Source organism: Nansenia antarctica (assembly GCF_963989245.1).
Source record: "Nansenia antarctica genome assembly, chromosome: 3".
NCBI classification, from domain to species: domain Eukaryota; kingdom Metazoa; phylum Chordata; class Actinopteri; order Argentiniformes; family Microstomatidae; genus Nansenia; species Nansenia antarctica.
In genome coordinates this window covers 44324011-44334010 of record NC_137688.1, presented here as the reverse complement: position 1 = coordinate 44334010, position 10000 = coordinate 44324011, and the positions used below count along the sequence as shown (strand labels likewise).

General features: G+C 45.9%; 1 protein-coding gene across 1 annotated transcript in view; it reads left to right on the top strand.

Annotated features, from left to right (window-relative positions):
* The window catches only part of robo1 (roundabout, axon guidance receptor, homolog 1), a gene marked incomplete at its 5' end in the record, with an annotated part of 237583 nt that overhangs the window by 102620 nt on the left and 124963 nt on the right, over positions 1 to 10000 (top strand). The window lies entirely within an intron of this gene.

The window sequence follows — 10000 nt, the reverse complement described above, 5'->3', positions numbered from 1 at the left end:
TCCGCTGGCCTCCGTAGGCCTTGGGGGAGGGGGGGGTGGGGGGGGGGGGGTGGAGAAGTGGCCTGATCATTCCAGGGTGAGTGCTTCTGTAAAGGGCCCCTGGTAGGTGGTCAGGAGAAACAATAGCAACAAAGCTCTTTCTGTTGTCGCCCTGGCTCTGCTGTATGTCAGGGAGATGGAGATGAGGTTTTTATATACAAACCAGGCGAGTCATTGTTGGTAGAGTAGCGCCAAATTTAGAGTAGCGCTTCTTTATGTGCAGACTAGACTCCCTTAATGACGGAGCCCTGCTTTGATGTCGAGAGTAGCGTTTCATCATGCTGACGAGGTCAATGAGTGTGCTGAAAGTTTTGGGAGTCTAAATCTTTTTAAACACAGTCAGTGGATGGATATATACTGTATGTCGAGAAAGGATGCCATTGCTTATTTCAGGCTTCACTGGTGAGATTGGTGTTCTGTGTTGACAAATTTGCTCTCATGGTTTTTTAAAGAAGGGTTTGGGTTCTGAGGGCAGCTCTTGAGGTCTATTATCTTTCCTCGCCCCTGACTGGCTTGAGAGCCAACACTGAGGAGCGGATCTCAGATATCAACCGCTTTTCAGGCATGCCTAGGAGCTGTCACCAAGGCTCTCATTGTAATCTAATCGAGACAGAGAGAGGGAGGGAGGGGGGAAGGGGTGTGTGTGTGTGTGTGTGTGGGGGGGGGGTCGAGTCTTTTTTAGGGCGCCGCTGTCGCGCTGACTGGCTAGGGTTGGGGGGATGGATCAGGGTAGGGGGGCATACGTAAGGCATTTCCGAAAGGCTTATAGGAAGAGGAGATGAGCCTTTGAGTGACTGTAGTTTTCGAGGCTGTGTGGGATTCTGTGTGTTTCAAATATGTTTTGGGGAGAAATATAGGAAATGGTCTTCAAATTCTTTCTGAGTATGCAGCTTGTTTCCTTCTTAGTAACAAATAAACACAAAACACATGGAACAATACCATATGGCAAAGAGTAAACACATACAGACCATAAACAGCATAATAAGGAAAGTATGATATTTACAGCCTCTTGATCTTTAAAATGTCCTTAATTAGAAAACAGGATTTAACTGGGGTTGTTTTTAGACGAGAGGAGGTTGTTGATGGTGGGGGGTATGGCAACCCTGGGGCTGGTCACAGATGAACTGAGCTGCAGCCATGCCCTCAGTGTTAGCGGGTGGGGACGGTGTCATATCCTAGTGCATCCTCAGATCTAACACGAGGGTCATGCTTGGCTACCTCAAGCTGGCCGCTCAACCTCTGTTCTCTATTATATACTCAGTCACCTCCTGTGTCTACCACCAGTGAAACACGGAAAATAGAAATGTCAAAGAAATTCAATCTTTTTTTTTTCATATTATGAAAGTTTCAGTGTCAAAGACCACCACTCAATATAACACACAGCTGTTTTATGATCACTAAACACTTAGAATTTGTCAGCGAATTCAGCTTGTTTTTGATTCACTGTTTCTTCTGCTTCCTGCTGAAGTGTTCGTGATACATGGCTTGTAAACAAACTTAGGTTTTAGACTGTGATCATCTAGTTATGTGTAGTTATGTGTTTTTAGCATGTTCATTTTCTATCAGCATCTTGTATGTGCTAAAACATGCAGTTATTTATATGTTACGTAGCAATGTTTTTGTAGCTACTAGCTATCTACCAACGCGTTGGTAGCAAATATGTCTGTTTTGATTAAGAGCGGTTTTCTCCGGTATTTGGTATGGTGTACCAACATTCAAATAAGCATATCTTCTTCAACTTTTTTCAGATTTCAATGTATGACACATCATTTGAAATCTTACAAGCTGCACCTTTCATAATCTGTCAAATAATCCTTGCCTGGCTTGGGACCAAAACACCAGACCCTGTCACATATTTAATTTGTTACAGTCAAAAAGTGAGTCAAACAGCTGATGAAAATAAAACATGTTTTCAAAGTCATTGTTAGAACTGTAATGGTATTATTAAGTACTCTGTATCGGTACTCTGTATCGGCTAGTACCGAAATGTATACTAATACTTGTACTTGGTCTGAAAAAAAGTGGTATCTGTGCATCCCTAGTATAGAAGAGAGAGAGAGAGAGAGAGAGAGAGAGAGAGAGAGAGAGAGAGAGAGAGAGAGAGAGAGAGAGAGAGAGAGAGAGAGAGAGAGAGAGAGAGAGAGAGAGAGAGAGAGAGAGAGAGAGAGAGAGAGAGAGAGAGAGAGAGAGAGAGAGGGAGACAGAGAGGTCTGTCTGGCCACAGCATTGGGATTGCTTATTCTGTACAAAGTTCAAAACAGACTCATAATGACAAGGTTCTAAGATTCATCTTTCTATGTGTGTCTCTCTCTCTCTCTCTCTCTCTCTCTCTCTCTCTCTCTCTCTCTCTCTCTCTCTCTCTCTCTCTCTCTCTCTCTCTCTCACTCACTTCTCTGTTTCTTTGACCCCTATTTCTCTCCCACTCACACTCGCCTACATGCAATTATGTTGTCGAGCAACCAGGATGGGACCCTGCAGCAAGAGAGAGGAGAACATGGCATGGCACAGACCTTTTACAATACCATATATAAACCATCAGGGCTGAAGGGTTCTACATGGCATCGACTGGATACACAAGATGTTTTAAACACCATTTTGGACTCTTGTCTATTTGTGTTTGGTGAAATTGTATCTGCTAACTTCATTTGGGTTGTGACATTCGACATTTAAGATCTAACCTCGAACAACTTGTTGGATAATCCTACTGTGAGCTCAGGAAATACTCAGACCTTGCTGTTCCAATGAAACTCAAGAGAAGGAAGTTAAAGATTTAATAGTGTTTACTTCTGCCTTGCTCTCAAGCCTTGTACCATTTCAGTTTCAAAAAAGCTAAAAACACAACGTTCAGAGCTGTTATACTTTGGGCCTGGCGTTTGCAGTTTCCCTACTCGAGCGACTGTAAACATAATCCAAGTTTCAACAAGTCCTGTTTTGCCAGGCTGGGCGAGCTAACCCAGTTTGTTTAGTTTATCATTAACCACATGTACAGTGCAACCCACAATCTGTCCATCTGACCCTCTTAAGATAGCCTGGGGTTAATGCATTGACCATGAATCCTCTTGGCCCTGTGTATAATATCCTTAAACAGGCTCAAGGTGGGATTCTCTCTCTCTTTTCTCGTCCTCGTCCTTTCTGTTTTTGTTTTCTTTGAAATCTCAAATGGAGACTCCACATAATGAGGCTGCTTTGTTCACATATATAATAGCATATCATGCTTTGGAGAACCTGTTCTCTATGCAGACTGGCTGTAGTTCCTTGACTCCAGGCCACATTGCGTAACATACAGTATCAAGCTGTCTTTGAAAGAATGACAGAAATTCCCCACCCCTGAAGTTTTTTTATTCCTTTTTTCCCCCTCACCACTTTCAGTCCCTCACAACTTTCAACTGATACTTTTAGTTGCAGCTGTGAAAACAGGGATCAAAGCCAGACACCGTTTTACATTTGGGGAAAAAAAATGAAAACAAAGACATTCTGCAGATATTCTTCCAGAGGCAGACTATAATCGTCACCGTTCTCTTTTTTTTTTTTTGGTGCGTTAATGTGTCAACACTCTGTGGGTGCCAACGAAAGGGATATATTTCATCCACTCCCCCCCCCCCCCCCGCATATACTCTCTCTCTCTTTCTCTCAGATATGTGTACAGTTCCATATCAACCCCTGATACAGTATATCAAGGTCCTCTTACCAACTGTAGTGGTCTCAGTGGCTCTATGAATAGCCTGTCCCCCCTGCTCCTGGACGCTGAGATAGTGAAGTGAGGTAATGGACGGCACACTGCTCCACTTGAGAGACCGATAACCCTGGGGTCTGCTGTCTAGTGGCCTTGATGACTGTACAGGACCAACCACACTGGGCTCACTGTTGGCCTCACGTCCACACACTCGTAGTAAAAAGGGTTCTAAGTGGGTTCTTCTGGGCTGTCCCTGTGGAAAAGCCCTTTGAAGAACCTTTTTTTGGTTCCATGTACTGTAGAACAGCCTTTCCACAGAGAGAAGGAGCTCATTGTGACATACTTGGGGGTGGGGGGTTCATGCCTCGGGGGGTGGGGGGTCATATGTGATGGGGAGAACAGTTGACATGCATGCTCCAGTTGAATCGCTTGATGGCCCCCTTCCACAGCTCTGAGCACTGGACTGTCTCCCTCACAGGAAATCCCTTGTACTACATCTGGCGGCTTTTCAAAGAGTCGTTATCTTGCCCTCCCAAAAGAAAAACTAAACTGTATCTATAAATCCATGTGGATACCCGTCTTCCATGTTTTCCCACTGATACCTGCTCCCTCCCCCACCCTCCTCCACCCACCACCACCCACCACCCAGTGGTGTTGATACAGAGCTCCGTCTCAGGCAGTATCAGCTTCACTCTGCCACTCTACCTGCTAGGAGACTCATTATTTATGTTTCACAGTGTTTGGCTTTCATTAACTGATAGCAAGATGGAGCGGTATAGTGTGGCAGCTCTTGTGTGGTCTTATAGCAAAAAGGAAACATATTTGAATTCCGTACTGTTAGCTTATGTTTATTTCCCTCCCTCTCCTCCCTCTGTTTTAATTGTTTAATTGCTCAAATTCCAAAGTAGAGAAAGTGTGTATGTGTGTGAGAGAGCGCAGAGAGCGCAGAGAGAGCAGAGAGAGAGAGAGAGAGTAGAGATAGAGAGAAAGAGAAGAGAGAGAGAGAGAGAGTAGAGAGAGAGTAGAGTTAGAGAGAAAGAGAAGAGAGAGAGAGAGAGAGCAGATAGAGCAGAGTAGAGAGAGAGAGTAGAGAGAGAGAGAGAGTAGAGAGAGAGAGACAGAGTAGAGAGAGACAGAGTAGAGAGACAGAGTAGAGAGAGAGAGAGAGAGAGTAGAGAGAGAGACAGAGTAGAGAGAGACAGAGTAGAGAGACAGAGTAGAGAGAGAGAGACAAGAGAGAGAGAGAGAGAGACAGAGTAGAGAGAGACAGAGTAGAGAGACAGAGTAGAGAGAGAGAGAGAGAGAGTAGAGAGAGAGAGACAGAGTAGAGAGAGACAGAGTAGAGAGACAGAGTAGAGAGAGAGAGAGACAGAGAGAGAGAGAGAGTAGAGAGAGACAGAGAGAGAGAGAGACAGAGTAGAGAGAGAGAGACAGAGAGAGAGAGAGAGAGAGAGAGAGAGAGAGAGAGAGAGAGAGAGAGAGAGAGCAGATAGAGCAGAGTAGAGAGAGAGAAGCAGCAGCAGCACAGCGGGGGGGTTTGCTGGCTAGCTGAGTGTTACAGCTCTGGGGTGCTTATTTGTTTCAGAGCCAATGGGTGAAAACAGCACAGCCAGAGTCCATGAGTCAACATACAGCTGAAATGTGGGCTCTCAACCACAAACCCTCTCTCTCTCTCTCTCTCTCTCTCTCTCTCTCTCTCTCTCTCTCTCTCTCTCTCTCTCTCTCTCTCTCTCTCTCTCTCTCTCTCTCTCTCTCTCTCTCTCTCTCTCTCTCTCTCTCGCTAGCCCAGACGCTAATCTGTTTGAAGTTGGAACACCAAACCTCTTGATAATGAAAAAGAGTACTATTGGCTTTTTTGGCTCAAATTCTGCAGTTCTCAGAAGAAACTGAGTTGTCAGTAAAGGCTTTAAAATGCACATACCATGGGTTTTTAAAACAGATGGATATTGGCCATGATGTCATTATGTTTCTGCTATGCTTGTCGGCTTGTTTTAATTGGTCAGTGGGTGTGGATCTCGTTTAGGGCTATTTCCTTCTAATACACTTAATCCTGAAATTACATGGGAAACGATTGGCTACCATCTAATTATCCCTCCCTCCAGGATGTCAACTGTCAGCTTTATGTCTTTCACATCTTTATAGGAATACATGGGACAACACATGCATTTCAATGACTGTGTCTTGTTCCCCCTGATACAGTATGCAAATAGAGAGAGAGTTTTATCATGCATACGGCATAGGATGGGCTGGACTGATAAATAAATCTGCTCTACACAGTAGCCTAGTTGTTTTTGTATTATATCAATGAAGCCCATGGAATTAAGTTTGCTTCATTTAATCTATCTTTACGGTTGGTACAGATACGCTACTGCAGTATGTGCTGTGGACTCATTCGATGCATGACTTGTATCATGACGACGCATGGTGTGCTAGTATTAGCATGCTACGCTAGCTGGCCAGCTGGTTGTATCCCCTAGCTGTGTTGCGACCCAGAGAGCTCATTTACATAGAGATCTGGCAGATATCGGGCCTGGCTAATTGACCTAGAATTCAGCTCTCTGTTCTGTCTCAGTCACACCACAGCAGCCCAGGGCGAGGTGGGGTGGCGTTATCCCTTTGAGTCACGTCAAGACGCGTCAAATATCACGCTGATGTTGGGGTTTATAGAGCGTGGTTATCACCCCCCTTTAAGCCCCCCTTTTCCCCTACAGGGACCAGGCCAGGCGTGAGAGCTGTTCACTATGGGAACTAGGAGCAGAAAGCAACACAGGAAGAAGCGCAGGATCGGGGCCAGAGCAGTGGGGTGGGGTGGGGTGGGGGGAGGGTGCTTGGGCAGGGCATGGGGGCCAGAGCAGTGAGTGAGGCCAAAGCAGAGGAGCGGGTCAGATCCGGGGGGTGGGGGGGTCGAGCAGGGGGGGGACGGGGACGGGGGGGCTGAGGGGCTGGGGCTTTAGGGGCTTTGTGCTGACTGGCAGGAGGCAGGGAGAGGACCGACACTGAAGAGATCACAGAGCCCGGGAAGAGAGGCGGACACACTCCTGCTGTGCAGTCAGGAGAAAGAGAGAGTGGTGTGGATGGATGGATGGATGGATGGATGGATGGATGGATGGATGGTTGGATGGATGAATGATGGCTCTATCAGTTTGCTGTGCATGTTTGTGTGTGTGCGTGCGTGCTGCTGATGATCAATCAATCTATGCTTGACCCGTCTCTGATAGCCTGCTACGGCAGGGAAGCCAACCGCATGCCCTCCAGCACCAACAACACAGTCCCTGTCTCTCCTTTTTTTTCCTCCTCTTTTTCTCTCCTTTTTTCACTCAAACACAAACAATAGATTTAAGACAGAGTGGAAGGAGGTGATTTGAGGACACAGGCTTACATTGCAGTGAGTGCATACATTTTCAGTATATGGAATTCAGTATACGGTCCCAGCGGGAATCGAACCACAGTCTAAAAGCGTTGTTAGCCCACTGCTTTACCAACTAAGCCACAAGTCAATTTCACGCAATATGCATCTCAGTCATAAACAAATGGGTTTAGACTCCATCCTGTTGCCACTGCCTTTCAATATCAGCCTTGGATCCAACAGTGGATCCATCTTGATCAATCTTATCAGATTGACATGGGTGGGGTGGAGGAGGAAACACAACCATAAAACAATAAAGACCCAGTGTTGGTTGTAAAACAGCCTTTTAAATGATTGAATGACTTTGCTTTCGGATAAGAATGAGGTAAAAAAATCATTAGTCTGTTGGCCTTCCTGTTGTTTGATCTATCCTGTACACAGGAGACAGGCTGTACAGAAGTGTTGAGCCAAAAGTACGGAATGAGGCAGAACGAAGTACCAACCATCCACTCTTGGAAAAAAAAAATGCTTCTTGTCTTAACTCGACTCAGTATAAATCAACTTCCTCTCGGTAGGGAAGGAAACTCTCTATAGAACCCAGAGTTTCTGCAGGACATGGCACCAAAAACGTGTTGTTCAAAGGAGCAGCTAAACAGAGCGTAGTGGAACTAGTGGATATCCCCTTCCCTTCAGTGCCTCTCGACTCTGCTTTGATAGAATACTCATGTCAGAAAGTGGCTTGATTCCTAGGACGAGGGTTTGTAACACTGACTTATACTGAGTCTGGTTAACACGCCTGATGTCCTTGTCCTTCTCTCATTCTATCCTCCTCATGCTAGTGGTCCAGTATGACATTGCGCAGCAGGCGTCCCAGTTGATCTCCTGTGATTAACATGGTGGCTCATGCAGAGTTTCGGCTGGGTGCCTATACACTCTCCTCTGAGCCCCTTGGCGTCACACACACACACACACACACACACACACACACCACCCCAGGGTCCCTCGTCGCCACGGTGACCGCTGACTCAGCACAAATGAAATCCTTCTCTCTGGTGGTAGGCTGCCGAGGGGGATCATGGGTAGGATGGGTCACCATGTGCCGTGAACAAGCGCTTCCCACTGCTGTCAGGACTGCAGAGTCACTACCTATCTCTTCAGGCTACACCTTAACTGTCTCTCCTAAGTCCTCTTCCTCCCCTATACGCCCCTTTCTCTACTATAAATAATAATAATAAAACAAATTTTTTTTTTAAATGATTTGACTGCCAATGGCTCCTGGCCCTAGCATAGATTACTTTTTTCTTGCTATGACTGATGGATAGATGATTCACTTACTAATGTATGTATTGTGTGTTGTAAGTCGCTTTGGATAAAGTTGTGTGCTAAATGCCAAAAATGTAATGTAAACATGTAACAGAAAGTGTCTCTATGATGTGATGGAGGACGAGGTCATGTTAGCCCAGCCGCCTGCTTGGAGGAGGGGAAGGTTTGGTAAAGTCAAGAGCAGTGATGGGCTCAGTCGGCATCTCCGGTGTGACAGTTGTTTACAGCGGTGTGTTTCTGGGCCTAATCCTTACCACTCCACAGAGACCTGGTTGTTACTCTTGTTGTCGGGTGTAATCCCCCTCTCTCTCTCTTTCTCTCTCTCTCTCTCTCTCTCTCTCTCTCTCTCTCTCTCCCTTTCTCTCTTTTATTTTCTGGTGTCCTACCTTATGACGCTCTTGAGGATCTGTTGAAGTGCAGTGTGTATTCAACCTGGGTTAAGCCCTTCCCTTGTGGTCTTTGATCCGACTGTTGGATCCGAGACGATGGGGGGCAAGAGAGGATTACCGTGTTTGGACGTGGTAACTTGAAGGGAAGCGTTTAGACGAAAATAAGAAACATGCACAACTCAAGGTGAACCCTCACTGAAACAGCCTTACTTTGCTTTATCTCCTTCACCGTGTACTCCCTGGAGCTACTGTACCGGTCCAAATGACCTTCTGTTGTCAGATGGCAAACTGCCTCTGAGGAGCATTAAATTAAGCAGGCTCAACTTTGTCCTCCAATATCCAAACTTGCACACCACATAGGATGAAGAGAAACATGTGTGGATATTGGGACACAAAGTTGATTTGAATTGCTTACAGTACATGCTGCTAATTTGATACCTGCTTGATCCATGTTGTGGGTGAAAAGGGTGGCCAGCTTGTATGTTGCTGTTGTTGTGGTGGTGGTGTGGGGGCTCTGTAGAGTGTTGAAAGAGTGAGCCCAGACGTCCATGCTGACTGAATCCCGCTGTTCTGCAGACAGATAAAACAGCAAGCAGCTGCTTGTGTTTCATTGCTGCTAGCCTAGCTGCTATCTGATGTGACTGCTCTCTCTCTCTCTCTCTCTCTCTCTCTCTCTCTCTCTCTCTCTCTATCTATCTATCTCTCACCCTGTCCATCTGCTGGAACGAGGCATCCAGGTGGCAGAGAGAGAGAGAGTAGTAGGAGGAGAAGGCCAGAATAAAGGAAAGGACAGAAAGAGAGAGAGAGAGAAAGAGAGAGAACAACAAAGAGAGAGAGAGAGAGAGAGAGAGAGAGAGAGAGAGAGAGATATTCAATTTGACATAGTGCCTCTGTCATTGAGCCAAGTTATCTTTCAAGGTGCATAGCCAAGGTTTTGGCAGGGGGAGGGAGGAAACCGAGAGGAAAGGAAAACAGCTGAAACTTTATCACAGATGTAGCATGTTGCAGAGCCTGGAGCGTGACAGGGAGGAGGAAGAGAGGGTGAGGTACGCAGGAGACACAGCAGATAAAGATCTGGCCTATGCTAAATAGAAATACAAATTAAAACGGAGTCTAGTTGCTGCCATGATTGGACAGACAGTAAATGCCCTACAAACAGTCAAACACAAAAAAGTCAAGAACAAAAAGAAAGGGTTCTTAATCTGTCCTGATAAGAGACATTGATGAAGA